Here is a 22,915-nt window from a genome sequence, read left to right as displayed (position 1 = left end):
GTGGGAAAGAAAGAAATGTTCAAAATAATGATTATAGAAGGGGATAAATAGTCATAGAAGGATCAGAGTGTAATGAAAGTAGAGAGGAAGGGTTTGCCTAGGGAGTCAAAAAAGCTTCACAGCAGCCAGGATATTGCAGTGGCCACCACATGAATAGTAGAGAGAGGATATCCCAGGCTGAGAGACGTAAGAGAGGCCCGGAGATGAGAAGGAGGCTGGGGAACTGCCCACGTGAGTGCAAGTGGAGTGTAGGCTGCTCATGGGAAATTGGAAGGTAATGCGCAGCTGGGAAGCCAGATGGAGCCCTGACCTGACCGGAAAGGGCTTTGTAAGTGCAGTGGTGGAGTTTGGAGTTTATCCTGTAGGTGGTAGAGCACCACTGAAAGACTATTAAACAGAGATGGCCATAGTCATAATTTTTGAAAGACTGTTCTGGTAGCACTATGCAGCTGAGTTAGAGTAGGGAGAGATGGGGGCAAGTGGCTCGGGAGGCTATCGCAGTGGTCCAGGGAAGAGTGAGCCTACACTTCGGGAGGGGAGTGATGATGATGAGGGAACAGTTTTGAAAGATATTTAGGAACTGAGGAGGCAGGTTGTCATGAATGACTGGATAAGAGGAGGAAGGGGAAGGGGAAGACTGGCATCCTCTCAAGTGGGCATGGCTGGATATTGGCATTTGGCAGGATTGGGATTCAGGAGAGAAACACATTTGGGGCACTTAATTCTGTTTTGTGCTTATTGTATTTGAAATGCTTGTTCCTACTCATTTCTATCTTTGTTGATTCCTGCTCTGTGCTAGACAGTGTGCTAGACTCAGGATATGTCAAGAAAAGAGTCCAAATGTTCTGTGTGCCCATGACCCTTCCAATCTAGTGAGAGAGACGGACATAACAATTTACCCAACTAATTATTGAATTTTAAGTAAATAAGGAAAGGACCTAACTCATAAGGCACTAGGCAATCCATTTTAGATTTTAGCAGAACACCCTGGTCTTCTAAATGATCGAGATTTGGAGGTCATTGGTGAGTAATTGCTTAACTAAAGCCATTAGTGAGATTGCTTAGACTTGGTTTGCACAAATGAACAGGAAACGGTACTGCAGTTAGAATAACTTGAACATTTAAGAGAATGGTGGATGAATAAAGCCTGAGATTATCTGGGAAAGAATGGCAGAGAGCTTGAAAGCCATGTAGAAAGGGTTGGGAATGTGGCAGAGAGGTCAAATAATATAGGTGTACAAAAGTTCCCGTGGCCTAGGAGCCAGGCCAAGTCTATGTTGGCTCTCGCAAGAATAGATACGGTAGAGTGGTAGGTGTACAAGCCATATTTCACGTGGTGGTGAACTGGAGCTGGCTTATCCTGATTTATGAGAGCTAGATTGTTACATTTTCAGGAATTGTGAAAGCTGGTTGTTAAACATAGCCATTACTGAAAATTAAATTATGAAGACTTACAATTAAATAAATCACATTAAAAATAAGTATAATAAATATTCAAAACACATCCTTCTTAATTATTCTACATTTCCTATTATCTATGCTCCTAAAGTTATTCATGTCTATTTTATTTGAGTAATGGATGTCGTACATAACGATGTGCTACTGCACAGCTCTTCTGAAGTCTGTGTTCATTGGCTTCATTCTGGCATCTTGAAATTAGCCATAGTAAGTATTTGCACCATGCAAACTGGCACATGCTACACATAAAAAAGACGTTTTGTTTTGTTGTTCATGTAGCCTTCAAGTGGTAAAGATAATGTTAATCATGCAGACTAAACTCGAAAGGAGTTGGATACGAAGCAATTATATTGAGAGTGGCACAAAATACCTGAGGAAATATTTCCCAAATACATAAACTATTATTCAGTACAAAGAAGAACTTGCTCCCATTATTTATGAGCAAGAAAAGCTCCAACATACATATTCATTGTTTCACTTTTGTCATATTTATTAATGTAAATGAAAATATCAAGCAACATTCATGTCAGAATGGATCAGATTTATAAATATCAGTGAAAGAATTTTCTAATAAACAGTTGGCTATGTGGAATTACAGAAAGGAATATTGTATATGTTACTTGTAAATTGTGTGCTATGTCTCCTTTATATTGGTGAAATTTATTATAAACATATATGTATACACACACATATATATATATACGTACACACATTTATTTTTATGAGAACTGATTGCTGAATTACCTGCACACAATGGCTGTACATGCAATGTATGGGAAGCACTACTCTTTTGAAAAGCGTGGCAGAAAGAGGATGTTCCTTCTGTACTAGATAATAGGTAGCCCGAAAACATTTGCAGGTTGGGGGACTTCTTTTTTTTATGTTTGTGTTTTCACTTGAATGGGTTTATAGTCCTAAAGAGAGGAGCTGGTAGAGAGTGACTGAAGGTATAGAAGAAGATAGAAGCAAATGTTGGAACGTCACAAAGAAATGGTAGAAAATAAGATACCATTGTGGGAAAATTATTCATGAATGCAGAATGGACCTCTATTCCTGTAAGGATGAGTAATGATAATATAAGGTGGGATAAATTCAAGTACATGTACATTAAAATCATTTGCATCAGTGAATTGTAATGTAAGAAGTAGACAGGATGAGCTCAAGAAAACTTGAAAAGGTAAAATACTGTTTACCTCTTATTGACCAGGACAAGTTTACATGCTACTTCAATTTCTGAAATATTTTGTTGTATTTTTAGTCTGTTATTCTAGATGGACATATTTTTTTTAAATGACAATTTAAAGGCACCTCATACATTTGAATGCCAAGTATCATTTTACTTAGCGTGCTTTTAGTTACATAATTATTTTACTTAGCACTGCAATGTAATACTACATTTCCATGGACCCGGGTTAAGTTTCCACAATATGATCAGAAATGGGGTATAATTTGAGGCTGACAATGCTGCAGTCACTGCATGCATGGATAGTTTGAACACAAGGTAAAATGTTATCCAGACTGCTAAAGACAACAAGTCTTATTTTGGATCATGACTTTCTTCAGCAGTATAATTTATGACTTTTTCACTTGGATTCTTGCTTTTAGCACACTCATGTTTATATATATATGCTTCCCTCATTGAAATGTATAACATTTTGCTTATACTATCTCAGCTCTATTAGGTTTTCATGATTAAAGTTTACAGTCCTCATTTTTCTCTCAGTTGAAATACACTAAAATGACTTTTATATTTGCACAGCACTTTAATATTTCAAATCTTTTCACCTCTGTTTTCTCAAATATATATTAAAGAATTAGCCTAAATATTCAGAGGTACTGGCACTGATGATGCTAACTATGGGTAATGGTATTAGTACAGACACAACCGGCTCTCTTGTCATTATAGCTTTTAATTTTTAGCCTGATGCTGTGGTTACCTCCTTTGCAGTCTAATAGCACCTCAATCATCTGGCTGAAGATCTCTAGGTCTCAGTCTTGATGTTTGGAGAATAATGCCTCACGGTGTATTGGTGTTAGAACACTGTCACAGCCCTGCTCAGGTAGCTGATCCTTGTGTTTGATTGACTCATGGCTGCAAGATGCTACTGATGGTCTAAACTTCATGTTCACGTTCCAGGTAGGAAAAGGAGAGGGGTGTGGATGGGACAGCACCAGGCACACCTGTGTCGTCCTGTATAATCATAAAAGCAAAAGCTTTAGAAAAACTTCCTCAGCAGTGTTCTGCTTATATCTCATTGGCCACCCCTAGCTGCAGGAGAGTTTGGGAAGTGACTATTTAGCCTTTCAACATCTATAGCAGGAGATAGCAAAAGAGAAGTTGATAGAGGATGCCTTTGGTTAACCCATTAGCAGTGTTTGCCAAAGGTGAGGATCTCAAGATCTGGCTAGCTCCAATCTTTGCATTTCTATTGTTTACTAATTTAAGGCTGTCTTACCTAGACTACAGTCTTTTTAGTCTCCTTACCTGCAGGCCAACAAGAAACTTCTTGCCCCCATATAGACGTTACTTTTAATTGGTAAGTAAGGCCATGGGACAGTCCCTTCTAGGGGAGAGGACCCATTCTTCAATGCCAGTCCAGAAAATCAGACAAAATCCTGGACTTGTAAGGGAACCAAAGTTAACAGGATCTCAGTAGTGAGTGTGGCTTCTCAGAAGCTCCCGTAAAAATGATCAGCAAGGAGGAAAGTAATCTGAGAATCTGCCTGAAAATATTTTTTGTATATAAAACAAATATCTGCATACGTTCCTGGGTGGTTTCCTGGTTGGTGTGAAACCATACATCCAGGCTTCTCATTTGAAATATGTTAGTTTCTTTGAAGCTAAAAATTATTAGAGAAGACTGAAGTTTAAGTAAACTGTGGACAACTTGGGAGCACTGAGAATGGATCTGAAATGACTATATTTCAAAACTCCCTGTCTAGATCAATCTTGCTCTATTCACACCTGCAGAAATAAAATATTTCTGACCCTCTAGGCATAGTATAATTCTGCTTTGGGTGTGTGAGAATAATCTTCAAAATGACAAAAAATTTGCAGTGCACATATGAAAAGGCAATTATTAAATTATTTATGTAATTAAATTCCTCCATGAAGATATAGTGAGATATCTGTTTTTTTTTGAGCTCTTATTGTATTCCACTACTGGGGTAAGTGATTCATATATATCATTTTATATCCTTGAAGTAGTTACTGTTACTTTCCCCTTTTGAAATATCTAATGCTCATAGAGGTTAAGTTCCTAGCCCAAGGTTTCAATGCCAGTAATTCCTGGCAGCTGTGATTTGAAACCAGGCAGTTTGCCATACCTGCCAGGTGTGCTCTTAATAATGATAACAATTAGGCATTATGCCAAAGAGTTTTATAGTCATTTCACTTATTACTTATTAAAATCCTCGATGTTGGTCCTATTATCATCATTCCTGTTTTACAGCTGAGCACATGGGGTGTTAGATTCAGTAGCTCTCTCCATTTCTCACAGCTTCCAAGGCATGACTTGCCACCTAGGCAGTCTGGCCTGACTCCGCATGGACCTAAACACTCTACTGTACTGTCTGTGTGTAGTTAGTTGTATGTTTGACTTGCATCTCTATAATTTTCTATAAAATGTAATGTTTCTAAAGAAAAGAAAGTCTTTTCAAGTTTTTTAACAGTTTCATGCTGAGAGAGAACTTTTCTCTGCTAGACCAAATTTGATAGCTATTTTTCTGGTGTACATTAAAGGACATTTGATAAAGGTTACTTGGTGTCTTATATATAAGACCAGAGCTTATATTAGATCATTTTTAGGTGACGAGTGAATTTTTCTTTATCCAAATTAACTAGGTTTATATTAGAAAAATTCCAGGCTGAGAAAATCTGACACAGATTCTGCAGTGATGAACGATTATGCCTGTATGGAAAAGTTATGTTTTATGTTACTTGCTGATGTTTTATGATAAGGGAAAGGTAATCACTTTTATTCTTCAAATACCACTTTGGTTAAAGGAAAGTAAAGAAAGTAATATGTACTCCTTTATACTGTGAATTGACTGGGAAGAAAATACGATTTCTCTCTAGTCTCAAAAAATAATCTACTCCATTACAGAAACATTCATATGAAATTATAGTTCATTTTAGACCAGTGGCATTTTTTGATTTTGGTTTAAATATGTATGAAATAAATTAAAATAAAAATCTGTTACATGAAAAAAAATTAACTGTATTATTCCAGGCACTTTTCACCATCTAACTCCCTTTTACCGAAATTCACTGCTTTATTTTATAGTGATTGACTCACAGGAGAAAGATCTGTGACTTCTATCTTACTGCCTGCCCTTGGGGAAAATTGACTTAAATGTATGAAAGGATATTTCAAGCGTTGACTCAGACTAAATAAATGTGCTAAATTTGATACAGTGAGTGGGGAATTTTTCTCACCACATGGAACCACTAATGAGCTTGGGAGGTAAACATGGTTAAGTAGACATAGCTGCCTTTTTATTTTTTTATTTTTATTTTAAAAAATTTTTTGTTAAGGTATTATTGATATACACTCTTATGAAGGTTTCACATGAAAAAACAACATGGTTACTACATTTACCCATATTATCAAGGCCCCACCCATACCCCAATGCAGTTACTGTGCATCAGTGTAGTAAGATGCCACAGATTCACTGTTTGCCTTCTCTGTGCTACACTGCTTTCTCTGTGACCCCGCATACCATGTGTACTTAACATAATACCCCTCAATCCCCTTCTCCCTCCCTCCCTATCCATCCTCCCACACCCCTCCCCTATGGTAACCACTAATCCCTTCTTGGAGTCTGTGAGTCTGCTGCTGTTTTGTTCCTTCAGCTTAGCATTGTTGATATACTCCACAGATTAGGGAAATCATTTGGTACTTGTCTTTCTCCACCTGGCTTATTTCACTGAGCATAATATCCTCCAGCTCCATCCATGTTGTTGCAAGTGGTAGGATTTGATTTTCTTATGGCTATATAGTATTCCATTGTGTATATGTACCACCTCTTCTTTATCCATTCATCTACTGATGGACACTTAGGTTGCTTCTATATCTTGGCTATTGTAAATAGTGCTGCAAAAAACATAGGGGTGTAGATGTCTTTTTGAATCTGAGAAGTTGTATTCTTTGGGTAAATTCCAAGGAGTGGTATTCGGGGTCAAATGCTTTTCCTATTTTTAGTTTTATGAGGAATCTCCATATTGCTTTCAGCTTCTTGCTGTTCAGTATGATGTTGGCTGTGGGTTTATAATATATGGCCTTTATTATGTTGAGGAACTTGCCCTCTATTGCCATTTTGCTGAGAGTTTTTATCATGAATGGATGTTGAATTTTGTCAAATGCTTTTTCAGCATCTATGGAGATGATCATGTGGTTTTTGTCTTTCTTTTTGTTGATGTGGTGGATGATGTTGATGGATTTTCGAATGTTGTACCATCCTTGCATCCCTGGGATGAACCCCACTTGGTCATGGTGTATGATCCTTTTGATATACTGTTGAATTCTGTTTGCTAATATTTTATTGAGTATTTTTGCATCTACATACATCAGGGATATTGGTCTGTAATTTTCCTTTTTGGTGGGGCCTTTGCCTGGTTTTGGTATTAGGGTGATGATGGCTTCATAGAATGAGTTTGGGAATATTCCCTCCTCTTCTATTTTTTGGAAAAGTTTAAGGAGAATGGGTATTATGCCTTCTCTGTGTGTCTGATAAAATTCCGAGGTAAATCCATCTGGCCCGAGGGTTTTGTTCTTGTGTAGTTTTTTGATTACCGTTTCAATTTCTTTGCTCACAATTTGTTTGTTTAAGTTTTGTGTTTCTTCCTTGGTCAGTCTTGGAAGGTTGTATTTTTCTAGGAAGTTGTCCCTTTCTTCTAGGTTTTCCAGCTTGTTAGCATATAGGTTTTCATAGTAGTCTTTAATAGTTCTTTGTATTTCTGTGGAGTCTGTCGTGATTTTTCTGTTCTCATTTCTGATTCTGTTGATTTGTGTTGATTCTCTTTTTCTCTTAATAAGTTTGGCTAGAGGCTTATCTATTTTGTTTATTTTCTCAAAGAACCAGCTCTTGGTTTCGTTGATTTTTGCTATTGTTTTATTCTTCTCAATTTTGTTTATTTCTTCTCTGATCTTTATTATGTCCCTCCTTCTGCTGACTTTAGGCCTCATTTGTTCTTCTTTTTCCAGTTTCGATAATTGTGATGTTAAACTATTCATTTGGGATTGTTCTTCCTTCTTCAAGTGTGCCTGGATCGCTATATACTTTCCTCTTAAGACTGCTTTCGCTGTGTCCCAGAGAAGTTGGGGCTTTGTGTTGTTGTTGTCATTTGCTTCCATATATTCCTTGATCTCTGTTTTAATTTGTTCATTGATCCACTGATTATTTAGGAGCATGTTGTTAAGCCTCCATGTGTTTGTGAGCCTTTTTGTTTTCTTTGTAGAATTTATTTCTAGTTTTATTCCTTTGTGGTCTGAAAAGTTGTTTGGTAGAATTTCAATCTTTTGGAATTTACTGAGGCTCTTTTTGTGCGCTAGTATGTGGTCTATTCTGGAGAATGTTCCATGTGCACTTGAGAAGAATGTATATCCTATTGCTTTTGGATGTAGAGTTCTATAGAAGTCTATTAGATCCATCTGTTCTAGTGTGTTGTTCAGTGCTTCTGTGTCCTCACTTATTTTCTGCCCAGTGGATCTGTCCTTTGGGGAGAGTGGTGTGTTGAAGTCTCCTAAAATGAATGCATTGCATTCTATTTCACCCTTTAGTTCTGTTAGTATTTGTTGAATTCTCCTAAAATGAATGCATTGCATTCTATTTCCCCCTTTAGTTCTCTTAGTATTTGTTTCACATATGCTGGTGCTCCTGTGTTGGGTGCATATATATTTAGAATGGTTATATCCTCTTGTTGGACTGAGCCCTTTATCATTAGGTAATGTCCTTCTTTATCTCTTGTTACTTTCTTTGTTTTGAAGTCTATTTTGTCTGCATTATTTATATTAGTACTGCAACCCCTGCTTTCTTCTCTCTGTTGTTTGCCTGAAATATGTTTTTCCATCCCTTGACTTTTAGTCTGTGCATGTCTTTGGGTTTGAGGTGAGTTTCTTGTAAGCAGCATATAGATGGGTCTTGCTTTTTTATCCATTCTGTTACTCTGTGTCTTTTGATTGGTGCATTAAGTCCATTTACATTTAGGGTGACTATTGAAAGGTATGTACTTATTGCCATTGCAGGCTTTAGATTCGTGGTTACCAAAGGTTCAAGGTTAGCCTCTTTAGTATCTTACTGCCTTACTTAGCTCGCTTATTGAGCTGTTATATACACTGTCTGGAGATTCTTTTCTTCTCTCCCTTCTTATTCCTCCTCCTCCATTGTTCATATGTTGGTTGTTTTATTCTGTGCTCTTTCGTGTTTCCTTTAACTGCTTTTAGTGGGTAGTTGATTTTATTTTTTTGCCTTTAGTTAGTATTTGGTTGGTCTGCTTTCTTTGCTGTGATTTTATTTTCTCTGGTGACATCTGTTTAGTTTTAGGAGTGCTCCCGTCTAGAACAGTCCCTCTAAAATACCCTGTAGAGGTGGTTTTTGGGAGGCAAATTCCCTCAACTTTTGCTTGTCTGGGAATTGTTTAATCCCTCCATCATATTTAAATGATAATCATGCTGGATACAGTATCCTTGGTTCAAGGCCCTTCTGTTTCATTGCATTAAATATATCATGCCATTCTCTTCTGGCCTGTAAGGTTTCTGTTGAGAAGTCTGATGATAGCCTATTGGGTTTTCCTTGCAGGTGACCTTTTTCTTCTAGCTGCCTTTAAAACTCTTTCCTTGTCCTTGATCTTTGCCATTTTAATTATTATGTGTCTTGGTGTTGTCCTCCTTGGGTCCTTTCTGTTGGGAGTTCTGTGTATTTCTGTGGTCTGTTCGATTATTTCCTCCCCCAGTTTGGGGAAGTTTTCAGCAATTATTTCTTCAAAGACACTTTCTATCCCTTTTTCTCTCTCTTCTTCTTCTGGTACCCGTATAATATGGATATTGTTCCTTTCGGATTGAATTGGTCACACAGTTCTCTTAATAATGTTTCATTCCTTGAGATCCTTTTCTCTCTCTCTGCATCACCTTCTATGCGTTTCTGTTCTCTAGTTTCTATTCCATCAATGGCCTCTTGCATCTTATCCATTCTGCTTATAAATCCTTCCAGAGTTTGTTTCACTTCTGTAATCTCTTTCCTGGCATCTGTGATCTCCCTCCAGACTTCATCCCTTAGCTCTTGCATATTTCTCTGCATCTCCGTCAGCATGTTTATGATTTTTATTTTTAATTCTTTTTCAGGAAGACTGGTTAGGTCTGTCTCCTTCTCAGGTGTTGACTCTGTGATCTCTGTCTGCCTGTAATTTTGCCTTTTCATGGTGATAGAGATAGTTTGCAGAGCTGGCACAAGTGACGGGTGGAAGAACTTTCCTTCTTGTTGGTTTGTGGCCTTCCTCTCCTGGGAGAACAGCAACGTCTAGTGGCTTGTGCTGGGCAGCTGGGCGCAGACAGGGCTTCTGATTCCTACCCACCTGCTATGGAGTTTATCTCTTCTGTTGCTGTGGGCATGGCTTGCCTCGGGCTTCTGCTCTGATATGGTGGAGCCCCGTTGGAGGGGAAGAGGCCGGGAGGCTATTTATCTCCATGAGGGGCCTCCATGCTCCCTGCTGCCCAGGGGGTTAGAGTGCCCAGAGTGTCCTAGGACGCTTCCATCCGGTTTTGGGGTCCCTGTCCCTTTAAGACTTCCAAAAAGCACTTGGAAAAAAAAAAAAAAGAAAAAGCTACTTGCTTTTCTTTGTCCCCAGGCGCCAGCCTCAGGGACCCGCTCACAGGTCTTGCTGTCCTGTTTTCCTGTTTCCCTAGTATCCAGGATCCCACGCATGCACTGTGTCTGTGCTCTCATCTGGATGGCTGGGGCTGGGTGTTTAGCAGACCTGGGCTCCCTCTCCCTCCCTGCTCTGACTCCTCTCCTCCCGCCAGGAGCTGGGGTGAGGGGCGCTCAGGTCCTGCTGGGCTGGGGCTTGTATCTTACCCCCTTTGCAAGGTGCTGGGTTCTCGCAGGTGTGGATGGGGTCTGGATGTTGTCCTGTGTCCTCTGGTCTCTATTCTAGGAAGAGTTGTCTTTGTTATATTTTCATAAATATATGTAGTTTTGGGAGGAGATTTCTGCTGCTCTACTCATGCCGCCATCTTGGCTCCACTCTGAGCTACACTTTACGTTCTTAGTCTTTTTGATGCTGGCCATCCTTACTGGTGTGAGGTGATATCTCTTCGTGGTTTTAATTTGCGTTTCCCTCATGATTAGTGATGTGGAGCATCTTTTCATGTATCTGTTGGCCATCTGAATTTCTTCTTTAGAGCACTGTCTCTTCATATCCTCTGCCCATTTTTTAATCGAGTTATTTGCTTTTTGGGTGTTGAGGCATGTACGTTCTTTATATATTTTGGATGTTGATCCCTTTTCAGATATGTCATTTAAAAATATATTCTCCTGTACCGTAGGATGCCTTTTTGTTTTGTTGATGGTGTCCTTTGCCATACAGAAACTTTTTAGTTTCATGTAGTCCCATGTGTTCATTTCTGCTTTTGTTTCCCTTGCTTGAGGAGATTAGTTCAGGAAGAAGTTGCTCATGCTTATTATATTCAGGAGATTTTTGTCTATGTTGTCTTTTAAGAGTTTTATGGTTTCATGACTTACATTCAGGTCTTTGATCCATTTTGAGTTTACTTTTGTATATGGGGTTAAAGAATAATACAGTTTCATTCTCTTGCAGGTAGCTGTCAAGTTTTGCCAGCTGTTTTTCAACACCAGTTGTTGAAGAGGCTTTCATTTCCCCTTTGTATGTCCGTGGCTCCTTTATCATATAGTAATTGACCATATATGATTGCATTTATATTAGGGCTTTCTAGTCTGTTCTACTGGTCTATGAGTCTGTTTTTGTGCCAGTACCAAATTGTCTTGATTACTGCGGCTTTGTAGTAGAGCTTAAAGTTGGGGAGCATAATCCTTTCAGCTTTATTCTTCCTTCTCAGTATTGCTTTGGCTATTTGGGGTCTTTTCTGGTTCCATATGTATTTTAGAACAATTTTCTCTAGTTCATTGAAGAATGCTGTTGGTATTTTGATAGGAATTGCATTGAATCTATAGATTGCTTTAGGCAGGATGGCCATTTTGACAATATTAATTCTTCCTATCCATGAGCATGGGATGTTTTTCCATTTATTGGTATCTTCTTTAATTTCTCTCATGAGTATCTTGTCGTTTTCAGAGTATAAATCGTTCATATCCTTGGTTAGGTTTATTTCTAGGTATTTTATTCTTTGTGATACAACTGTGAATAGAATTGTTTTCCTGATTTCTCTTTCAGGTAGTTCATTGTTAGTGTATAGGAATGTCACAGATTTCTGCGTATTAATTTTGTATCCTGCAACTTTGCTGAATTCAGATATTAGATCTAGTAGTTTGGGAGTGGATTCTTTGGGGTTTTTTATGTATAATTTCATGTCTTCTGAAAACAGGGACAGTTTAACTTCTTCCTTGCCAATCTGGATTCCTTTTATTTCTTTATGTTGTCTGATTGCCGTGGCTAGGACCTCCAGTAGTATGTTGAGTAGAAGTGGAGAGAGTGGACATCCTTGTCTTGTTCCTGATCTTAAAGGAAAAACTTTCAGCCTCTCGCTGTTAAGTATGATGTTGGCTGTGGGTTTGTTATATATGGCCTTTATTATGTTGAAGTAGTTGCCTTCTATATCCATTTTGTTGAGAGTTTTTATGATGAATCAGTGTTGAATTTTGTCAAATGCTTTTTCAGCATCTATGGAGATTATCATGCAATTTTTGTCCTTCTTTTTGTTGATGTGGTGGATGATGTTGATGGATTTTCAAATATTGTACCATCCTTGCATCCCTGGAATAAATCCTGTTTGATCATGTTGAATCTTTTGATGTATTTTTGAATTTGCTTTCTAATATATATATTTTTTTCTGTCTGAAAACATTCTGTTTTATTAAAACAAAACTAAAAAACTTAAATCTCAAGTTCTGTAGTTTTATAGCCAGGTCTTCCTGAAGTAAGCACATAGATTTCCTTTCTCACAGACAAGTCAATATGCAGGAGGAAGCCACAAAGGACACAAGGCAATCTAACAAACTGTACTCTGTCCAAGTCAGTCCTTACACTTCATCAGCTTGTTAATATTTTGTTGAGTATTTTTGCATCTATGTTTATCAGGGATATTGGTGTGTAATTTTCTTTCTTTTTTTTTTTTTTGGTGTCTTTGCCTGGTTTTGGTATTAGAGTGATACTGGCTTCATAGAATGAGTTTGAAAGTATTTCCTCTTCTTCTACTCTTTGGAAAACTTTAAGGAGGATGGGTATTAGGTCTTCACTAAATGTTCGATAAAATTCAGCGGTGAAGCCATCTGGTCCAGACATTTTGTTCTTAGGTAGGTTTTTGATTACCAATTCAATTTCTTTGCTGGTAATAGGTCTGTTCAGATTTTTTGTTTCTTTCTGGGTCAGCCTGGAAGGTTCTATTCTTCAGGAAAGCTGTCCATTTCTTCTAGGTTATCCAGTTTGTTAGCATACAATTTTTCATAGTATTCTCTAATAATTCTTTGTATTTCTGTGATATCTGTAGTGATTTTTCCTTTCTCATTTCTGATTCTGTTTATGTGTGTAGACTCTTTTTTTCTTGATAGATCTGGCTAGGGGTTTATCTATTTTGTTTATTTTCTCGAAGAACCAACTCTTGCTTTCATTGATTCTTTCTATTGTTTTATTCTTCTCAATTTTATTTATTTCTGCTGTAATCTTTATTATGTCCCTCCTACTGACTTTGGGTCTCATTTGTTCTTCTTTTTCTAGTTTCATTAATTGTGAATTTAGACTGTTCATATGAGATTGTTCTTCTTATCTGAGGTAGGACTGTATTTCAATCATTTTGAATTTACTGAGGCTTTTTGTGGCCTAGTATATGATCTTTTCTTGAAAATGTTCCATGTGCACTTGAGAATAATGTATATCCTGCTGCTTTTGGGTGTAGAGTTCTGTAGGTGTTTGTTAGGTCCATCTGTTCTAATATGTTGTTCAGTGCCTCTGTCTCCTTACTTATTTTCTGTCTGGTGAATCTGTCCTTTGGAGTGAGTGGAGTGTTGAAGTCTCCTAGAATGAATGCGTTGCATTCTACTTCCCCTTTCTGTTAGTATTTGTTTCACATATGTAGGTGCTCCTTTGTTGGGTGCATAGATATTTATAATGGTTGTATCTTTTTGTTGGATTGACCCATTTATCATTATGTAATGTCCTTCTTTGTCTCTTCTGACTTTCTTTGTTTTGAAGTCTATTTTGTCTGATACAAGTACTGCACCTCCTGCTTTTTTCTTCCTATTAGTTTAATGAAATATCTTTTTCCATCCCTTCACTTTTAGTCTGTGTATGTCTTTGTGTTTAAAGTGAGTCTCTTGTAGGCAGCATATAGTTGGGTCTTGTTTTTTTATCCATTCAGTGACTCTGTGTGTTTTCATTGGTGCATTCAGACCATTTACATTTAGGGTGATTATTGATAGGTATGTACTTATTGCCATTGCAGGCTTTACATTCGTGGTTACCAAAGGTTCAAGGTTAACTTCCTTACTATCTAAGAGTGTAACTTAGCTCGCTTAATATGCTATTACAAACACAATCTAAAGGTTCCTTTTTTTCTCCTTCTTTTTCTTCCTCCTCCATTCTTTGTATATTAGGTATCATATTTTGTGCTCTTGTCTGTCCCTTGATTGACTTTGGGGATAGTTAATTTAATTTTGCATTTGCTTAGTAATTAACTGTTCTACTTTCTTTACTGTGGTTTTATTACCTCTGGTGACAGCTGTTAAACTTTAGGAACAGTTCCATCTATAGCAGCCCCTTGAAAATACACTGTATAGATGGTTTGTGGTATGTAAATTCTCTCAGCTTTTGCTTATCTGGAAATTGTTTAATTGCTCCTTCAAATTTAAATGATAGTCTTGCCAGATAAAGTATTCTTGGCTCGAGGCCCTTCTGCTTCAATGCATTAAATACATCATGCCACTCCCTTCTGGCCTGTAAGGTTTCTGCTGAGAATTCTGATGATAGCCTAATGGGCTTTCCTTTGTATGTGATCTTATTTGTCTCTCTGGCTGCTTTTAGTAGTCTGTCCTTATCCTTGATCTTTTCCATTTTAGTTACTATATGTCTTGGTGTTGTCTTCCTTGGGTCCCCTGTGTTGGGAGATCTGTGCACCTCCATGGCCTGAGAGGCTATCTCCTTCCCCAGATTGGTGATGTTTTCAGCAGTTACCTCCTCAAAGACACTTTCTATCCGTTTTTCTCTCTCTTCTCCTGGCACCCGTATAATGTGAATATTCTGTTTGGATTGGTCACATAGTTCTCTTAATATTCTTTCATTCTTGGAGATCCTTTTTTCTCTCTGTGCCTCAGCTTCTTTGTATTCCTCTTCTCTTATTTTTATTTAATTTATCATCTCCTCCACTGTATATAATCAGCTTTAAAACTTTCCACTGTATGTTTCATTTCTGATACTGTGTTCTGTAATGATTGAATCTCTGACTGGAATTCATTCCTGAGTTCTTGAATATTTTTCTGTACCTCCATGAGCATGTTAATAATTTTTATTTTGAAATCTGTTTCAGGAAGATTCATGAGGTCTATTTTGTTTTAATCTTTTTCAGGTTTTGTATGCATAATTTTACTTTGAACCAGGTTTGTTTGGCAGTTCATACTTGTATATGGCTACCTCTAGTGCCTAGAAGCTCTAGTCTCTGGAGCTGCTCAGCCCCTGATGTAATGTTGGGGGCCTCAGGGGAATAGTATTGGTGTCTGGGTGGTGGAAAGAGCTGTTTCCTGCTTCCTGGATGGTGTGCCTGTCTCCACTGCCAGAACTAGTGGGCTGAGCACACACAGGTATAAGCCTCAATGCTTTGCCTTTGTAGTTGCTGTAGATGGGATCTCCATCTGGCTGGCCTAATGCCAGGGTAGGTTTTGCCAGTTTACAAGCCAGGTGGGACTGGCTGGGAGAAAGGTCCACTAGGCTGCTTATCATAGAGGGGGTCCTTGAAGCTGTTTAGTTAACCAGGAACCTGGAGCACCTGAAGACTGTGAAATTTCCCAACCTGTTGGGCAGAGTGCACCCGGACAATTTTGTCTACTTGTCCTTTCTCCTGAGCAGTAAGCTCTGTGCAGTCCTTACCCCTTTAGCAGCCCTCTTTTTGTTAGGAAGTCTCTCATACTGTCCACCTTTCTTTTTTTCCAGGCCAGTTGGATATAGATCCCTGCTTTCCACAAGTGGCTGGAATCTCAGTCTCTCCAGGTATTCTTCCCGTCTTAGCTTTCCAACCCCCTAATCATGAGAGTACCATGAAAGCACCATGAAATGTAGCTTTGTGCTCCCAGAGCAGATCTCTGGATTTAGGTATTCAGCAGTCCCAGACCTCCACTTTCTACCCACTCCATTTCTCTTACTCCCACTGGTGATCTGGGGTGGGGGAAGGGCTTGGGTTCCGCCGGGCCATGGCTTTGATACATTACCCTGTTCCATGAGGTTTGTTCTTTTCTCCATGTGTATGCAGTTTGGCGTAGTCCTCTTTTCCGTTGCTCTTTAAGGATTGGTTGTATTAATTATAGTTTCATATTATATGTGGTTTTAGGAGGAAGCCTCTGTCTCACCTCTCATGCCACCATCTTTAATCCTAGTATCCATAGCTGCCTCTTTATTACAATAATTCTGAATTGGTCTATGAACATGAATATCATTTTAGTGAGCTTCACATTTGTATCTTTAGGACTGACCAAAGAAAAAAAACCAAACCAAAATGAAACAAAATAAAATATCTCCAGATGAGAGGGGTGCTGTGGATTGAATCATATTCTCTAAAGATGTATTCAAGTCCTTACTGCTGGCACCTATGAATGTGACCTTAGTTGGAAAAAGGGTCTTTGTAGATGTAATCAAGATGAGGTCATGGTAGAGTGAGGTAGGCCGTTAATCCAATATGACTGATGTCCTTACAATAAAAGGAGAAGAGACAGAGACACACACAAGAACACCACATGACAGTGGGGCAATGCAGCCACAGGCAGGAATACTAAGGGTTGTTAGCCACCTCCGGAAGCTGCAAAGAGGCAGGCAAGGATTCTCCTGCATCTCAGAGCAGCACAGCCTTGCTGCATCTTGGTTTTAGACTTCTAGTCTCTCAAACTGTGAGACAAGAATCATCTGTTGTTTTAAGCCTTCTAGTCTGTAGTAAAAGCCCTAGAGAATTAGTACAAGAGGTAGGAATGAAGCAATAATGAAAGGAGTCAGTGGTCATGCTCCGTGAACTTGCTCTTTCTTCTGAAGTTCCACATTTTCCATTCTCTACCCCTCAAAAACTCAGAAAACTTGGTTCTGTTTCTGCCTCTGTCAATATCTTTGCAACATTCCTTTATCTTTCTGGCTCTCTTTTGCAAGTGAAGCTCTCATACCACTCAGAGTAATAATAAGGGCCAACATTTATGGGACTTCCTCATGCCAGGTCCAGGGTTCAGTGCTGATTGTTCCTCAAGAATCCTATGAGGAACCTGTTTTTATTATACACACTTTGCAAATAGTGAAATAATGTACTTCTCTGTGACTTCTCACTTTTTCTTGACTTTCCCTTTAGAAGCTTGAACTTGGGAGTCAGATTTGAAATAGCCTTAGTATTTATATTCTCTTGATGGATAAGTTAACAATCAGATATGTAACTTGATTTAATCTGAGTAGAAACTGGGTGAAAGCCATTGGAAAGGGCTGTCACATCACATGATACTTTCACATTGGTCACGTCACAGTTTCTTTATGTGCCAAACAGAGGGTCCATATTTTCTTTTAAAAAATTCTCTCCTTGTTAAACTTTACCCTTTTTACATTGTAAAAAAAAAATTCAATGCAATTCCTTTATTTTCTAGCTTGCTTAAAAATTTCATTATTGGAGCTCCTTCAAATTAGGATATAGTAGAATAAATTAATGATGTAGCCACCATTGCTGATATTCACTGTGTGCTAGGCACTTCATTATGTTCAGCAACCTATAAGATAGTTGATATACAGCTTAAAGACTGAGGCTTAAAAAGTAACTTGGTCAAAATTACTAGTCTTCCAATTCTTGTCTATTTTGCTTTCATAGTCTACTTTTGAATGTTCTTGTTAGAGAGGGCCATTAACACAATGACATGGACTAATTTATCAGATTAATGATCAACTTGGAAGTGAAGCATCTGGACTCTGTGATGATACTGGTTAAGATAGGTGAGTGTGGAAATCCAGAAGCATCTAAAAAATGGTGTACTGAATGGAGTGGCTTAGGCTTCAGGACAAGGTGCACTGTGAGGACCGCAGGGGTGTCAGCATGGGGATAGCAAAGATGAACTTGGCTTCTTTCAAGTTATTTTATCTAAAGCTATCCTAGAATTTGGCTAATTTATCCTTAATTACCATAATTAGGGCAGAGCAAAAATGGAATGTTTCCTCCTTAACTTTTTGGTTGCTTATATTCTCCTATTTATGAACACAGTGACAAACTTTATGCTCTACTCTTAACGTGGACCTTCTAGTAAATGATAGGCTACCACCCTATAATAGAAAAGTTACATTTGAAATCAGAATGAATAATAAGTCCATTCCATGCTGTTTCCTTGGAAGGCATTGACACTCTGTCACATGCCTCTAATTCTAAAAATTATTAGAAAATACAGCAAGCAGTAGTGTTTGAGTAGATCTTAAAGGCAAAACTGATCTGACCAAGGAATGGATGTTGGTTAAGTGAAATATGAATGACTTTCTGTTCTATCTTAGCTGAGATGTTTGCATAGAAAATATTTATTATGCCACAGTAGAGAGACTGAAGCTAACAGCTTCTTGCTACTCAGACTTGCCTTGGTTAATTTGTCCTCTGTCTTCTAGACCCTAGAGAACTGTCAGTCTTCTGAAGAACTGGGCATTATAGTGAAGGAAACAGGAAGAGACTTCAGGTTGCTTAGCTAGTTGAACCAGAAGAGTTTACTGGCAAAACGTACTTGGATGATGAATAGACACTGAAAAGTCTGACTGTCTAATTTTGATTTTCCCTAAATATCTGTCGTAGTGAAGTGAAATATCTACTGGACTGGAAGTGTGTCAGTATTTTGGTCACAGCTCTGCTATAAATTAACTTTAGGACTGGAAAATGGCACTCGTGACAGTAACTTTTTTCATGTGTCTGAGTTGTGGGTTTTTACATTTCCTCTAACCTCCCCCAACTCCTTTCTACCTGTAAAAGATCATAGGTGTCATGCTGAGAATTCATTTCATCAGGTGTTGATCAGCCTCCTGGATGTTTGCCATGACCTTGCCACACTTGCGATCTTTGCCACCAAAGAATAGTCTCCTGGGTAATAGATGGAAGTTTGAAATGCAGATGGTACTACAGTTTTTACCTGGAAACCAATATCTAAGGGATAATGATGACTGCTACTGTTAAGTAAGTCAGCATTTATTTATGGGCCAGATAACTCACTGGTATTCCACAGGGGAAGGCTTTGCTCCCCTGGGACATTTGACGATGTCTGGGGACGTTCTGGGTTATCACAACAGAAAGGAGTAGTGCTACTGACGTCTAGTGGCTGGAGGCCAGGGATGCTGCCAAACACCCTACAATGTGCAGGATGCCTCCACACCAAAGAATTATCTGGCTCAACATGTCAAGAGTACCAAGGCTGAGAAACCCTGCTTTATAATAGCCCATCTCTTATTTAACTTACATACATGCTAATCATGGAAGATGTTAAACCTATCTTACAGCTGAGGTTCAGAAAGGTGAAGTCAATTGCTCAGTGTTGAACAGTTCACTAGAGATAGAGCCAGCATTCCATCTAAGTCTCTAAAACTCATTCTTCTAACCTAAGAGGTCTTTTAAACACAGACCTTAGTTTCTTTTATACTGGGAAGCGTGCTTCACCTCAGTTTCTTCATCTTTCATGTAAGAAGATTTTCTGTTCTTTATCTAGAAGTTTGTAGTAATATATTTGGTTTGGGGTAGGCAGTTGGGAGGAAGGATAGGGGGATTGGAGATTTTCAAAATGTTGAGGTATTATACTTAAACGTAATATTTTTGGCAAAAATCTGTAGTCATAAGTGGTGTGGGTGAAATACAAAATGTATATTTAGAGTTTAGTGTTGCTCATACATATGCATTGTTTTTAGATTAAGAATGAGAGCTTTTAGTTTTTGCTTTTCTTTGTATCTTTTCAAAAGCAATTTGATTTGCTCTTCTCTTGGGTGTGATGGAGATTTGTAGAGCTTGCTCGTTGTTAAGGAATTGAAGACATCTTATGCGTACTTAAGGATGAGAGTTTACTTCCATGTTGATAGTAAGGTGAATTTTGGGTGTTTCAGACTTCAGGCATAGCAGAAGACATGGAAATGTGAGAAACATCAGATTACACTTGTGGGGAGTGAAGTGTGGAGAGTCCCATGGGGAAACTGTTTTATTTACTGTTTTATTTACTTGTCTGGTTATGGATAAATATCAATTTTGGGATAAAGCCTCACAGATGAATAAGGTTACTAGAGTAGAAGAGGTGGGAACAGTTACTTAAAAGTGTTTTATTTGAAAAGTGAAATTTTTAAGTGGGAAGTGCAGCCTAGGAAAATTGACAAGTCTCATCCTTCTATAATGTTCATTTTTTATTTTTTGCTGAAATACCAAACTGTCTTTTGAATAGTGTATTTTGGGACTTGTACACAGCTGCTTTGGTAGGGTAATATGTACCCCTAGAATTGTACATCTGCTCAGAGTCAGGTTTATTCTGGCATCTTATGGGAGCACTTTCAGTGGCTTTGCATGATAATCACATGGAACAAAAGGTGACTCTTTGATTTCACCTGTTCATTCTGTCAACTGGTAGACTTAATAAACAGAAAGGACAGGGGCCAAGGTAAGGCAAGCATCATAACAATATGCAAATAACACTTCAAAATTATCTATAGGTGAGTTTAAAACAGCTTCTAATTGGCACCCAAAAATTGAACACTTTAAGGGAGCAATACACAGAGATATGCTCAGTGTGGCAGTCAAGTTAACCAAAAGAATGAATTTCAGCTCTTCAACATTAATTTCAAAGCCTTAAGGACACTGAAGTCTAATCTCAACTGCCTTATATTCACTACAGACATCATCATTTTCACAAGCATTCACTGATTATTATCATCTATTTTTAAATAAAAAAGGAGTTGCTATATTAGAATAGTTTTGGCTACTCTGAACTTTAATAGTTCACAAGGAAAAGACAAGGAGATCTTGAGGAAAAGGGGATTCTCAGTATTATATCAAACCTTGATTTGAATTGCAATTGTTAATTACTTTCTCACTCTTTTATGAAATAAAGCTACTCCTGTGTTTCTTCACCATGTCAGTTCCCCAGAAGCCAACATCAAGATTCATGGTTTCAGCAGAATTTAAATATAAGGTACAGTAATCACAGTATTGTAAAGTCCCCATAGCATTCAATCATAATATTTTATGTAAGGCAGAGGGAAATGTTAATTCATTTTCAGATTCAGTTGAAAGATAATGTTAGATTTGCGTTTCTCCAGAGATCATATGCATATTTACCAGTAGAATAAACTCTGGTTGTCAGTTATGTGTGTGGTTTGGTGAGAATTTGGATATATTATATGAGGGCAGAGTTCTTGTAGGGAGCAAAGAGGATAGAAAGTAATGGAACCGACACTTCAGGATTGCTTATTGGACTTCAGGCACTGGGAGATGGATGCTCTACCATGTAAATGCCACAACAGCTCTGGGGCATAGTATTATTTTCATTTTGCAATTGAGGAAATAGATACAAAGGAGTACAATAACTAGGAAGTGCTTTTTCTTCTATGCCCCAATTCATCTCTAATATCTGTAACAAAAAAAGGAGAACATTTGGGGGGACAAAGTTACAGTTGTTGATTGACTTGATCATTAAACTCAAAAGGGATTGGATTCAATCTTAAATACGAAGATTTGCGCTTGGGGTTTTTCTTTATTTTGGGGGAAGATTTTCATACACTTACTCAAATTACTGCTTGAAATATTTCCCAATGGCCTTAAAGACACATTGGTTACAATGACAGATTTTGGGACAAGGGGCATGTTTAATTTGTAAGGTAATCCCCTTCTTCAAAAGAAAATACTTTAAAATGGATCTGGTAAGTTATCATAGTCCTGATTTTGCATTGTTATTTGGTTCTGCAGAATGTCACAACCCCTTGTTTATTCAGAGCTATTTTATCCAAAATGGCAAAGGGGCATTGATCAATTTAAAACCAGAAGTTCAAGTATGATTTTTTGTAGCTAATAACTCAGTTTCATCCTTGTGTATTTTAATTATAAATAAATATATAATTAAACCTCCCAATTTAAAATAGGTTGCATTCAAAAGTTCATTTGGAACAGAATTGTTTGGAGTTTGAAACATTTTTCCATAGAAACAATGTTAGGTTTCCAGGCCAACCCACAAAAGCCTATTTAAACCATATAGTACAGTTTCTTCTCTAAAATCATCATGGGGACCCACACAGTATATATAATAATATTTCTACTGAGAAAATGCATTTGGAGTTTGGCTTGGAATAGACTAGAGCTTCACTGGGGTAGAGCTGGGTATGTGAATCCCTCCTGTCATTTGGCAATGAGAATTAGCAATTTTCTTCTTATGATTATATCTTTGGTTCCCATGACCTTGGGTAAGGATTCTAGCAGGATGAAGTCTAAGGCAGGGAATGGGGCATCTTCCAATGGTGGATACATGATTCAACATGCTTTTGGCTGCAAGCAAGAGACTACTCAACTTGAATAATAGGGTCTCTTCTCTCAAATCTGGAATAGGCAGTTTCAGCATATGTTAATTCAACAGCTTAATGAAGTCAAGATTCTAGGTTAGGTTAGTTTTTTTGAAATCTTTATAACTTCATGGTTACAGTGTGTCCACTGAGGTCACAGGAATTCTGTCCTTGCATAACAAACTCTAAAAGGTGAAAAAATGAGGAGTCATCTCTTAATGGTATTAAGTAGGAAAATATCTCTCCCAGAAGGCCCTCTCTCAGCAAATTTCCCTTTACATACAATTGGCCAAAATTCTGTATTAGAAACATGCTCCTAAATTAAAAATCAGATTGCTAAAACTAGCTTAGGGTCTAAGCCTTAGATGAATTCTAGTTCATCTTCTGGGGAAGGCGGCACCTGCCCACCTTCTCTGATCACATTGCCAGGTTCCCTTGGAGATCTTTAGGCAAAGAAGGAGGAATGTCTGTTGGATGATTGTCATCCACAGTGTTTGCCATTAGAGAGCAGTGGCCTGGTCTAAATAGAACATCATAAAACCTGAGTTTTTG

General features: G+C 38.0%; 1 protein-coding gene across 9 annotated transcripts in view; it reads left to right on the top strand.

The window, feature by feature from the left end:
- The window catches only part of HDAC9 (histone deacetylase 9), a 938,800-nt gene that overhangs the window by 20,355 nt on the left and 895,530 nt on the right, over positions 1-22,915 (top strand). For all 9 annotated transcript variants that reach the window (XM_073238726.1, XM_073238727.1, XM_073238728.1 and 6 more), the window contains exon 2: positions 15,791-15,847. The gene's annotated coding sequence lies outside the window, so the exon portion shown is untranslated. The remainder of the gene's footprint in view (positions 1-15,790; positions 15,848-22,915) is intronic.

Source organism: Manis javanica, chromosome 6, assembly GCF_040802235.1.
Source record: "Manis javanica isolate MJ-LG chromosome 6, MJ_LKY, whole genome shotgun sequence".
In the NCBI taxonomy this organism is placed as follows: Eukaryota; Metazoa; Chordata; class Mammalia; order Pholidota; family Manidae; genus Manis; species Manis javanica.
Note: the sequence above shows the minus strand (reverse complement) of the source record. Positions and strands in the feature narration are given on the sequence as shown.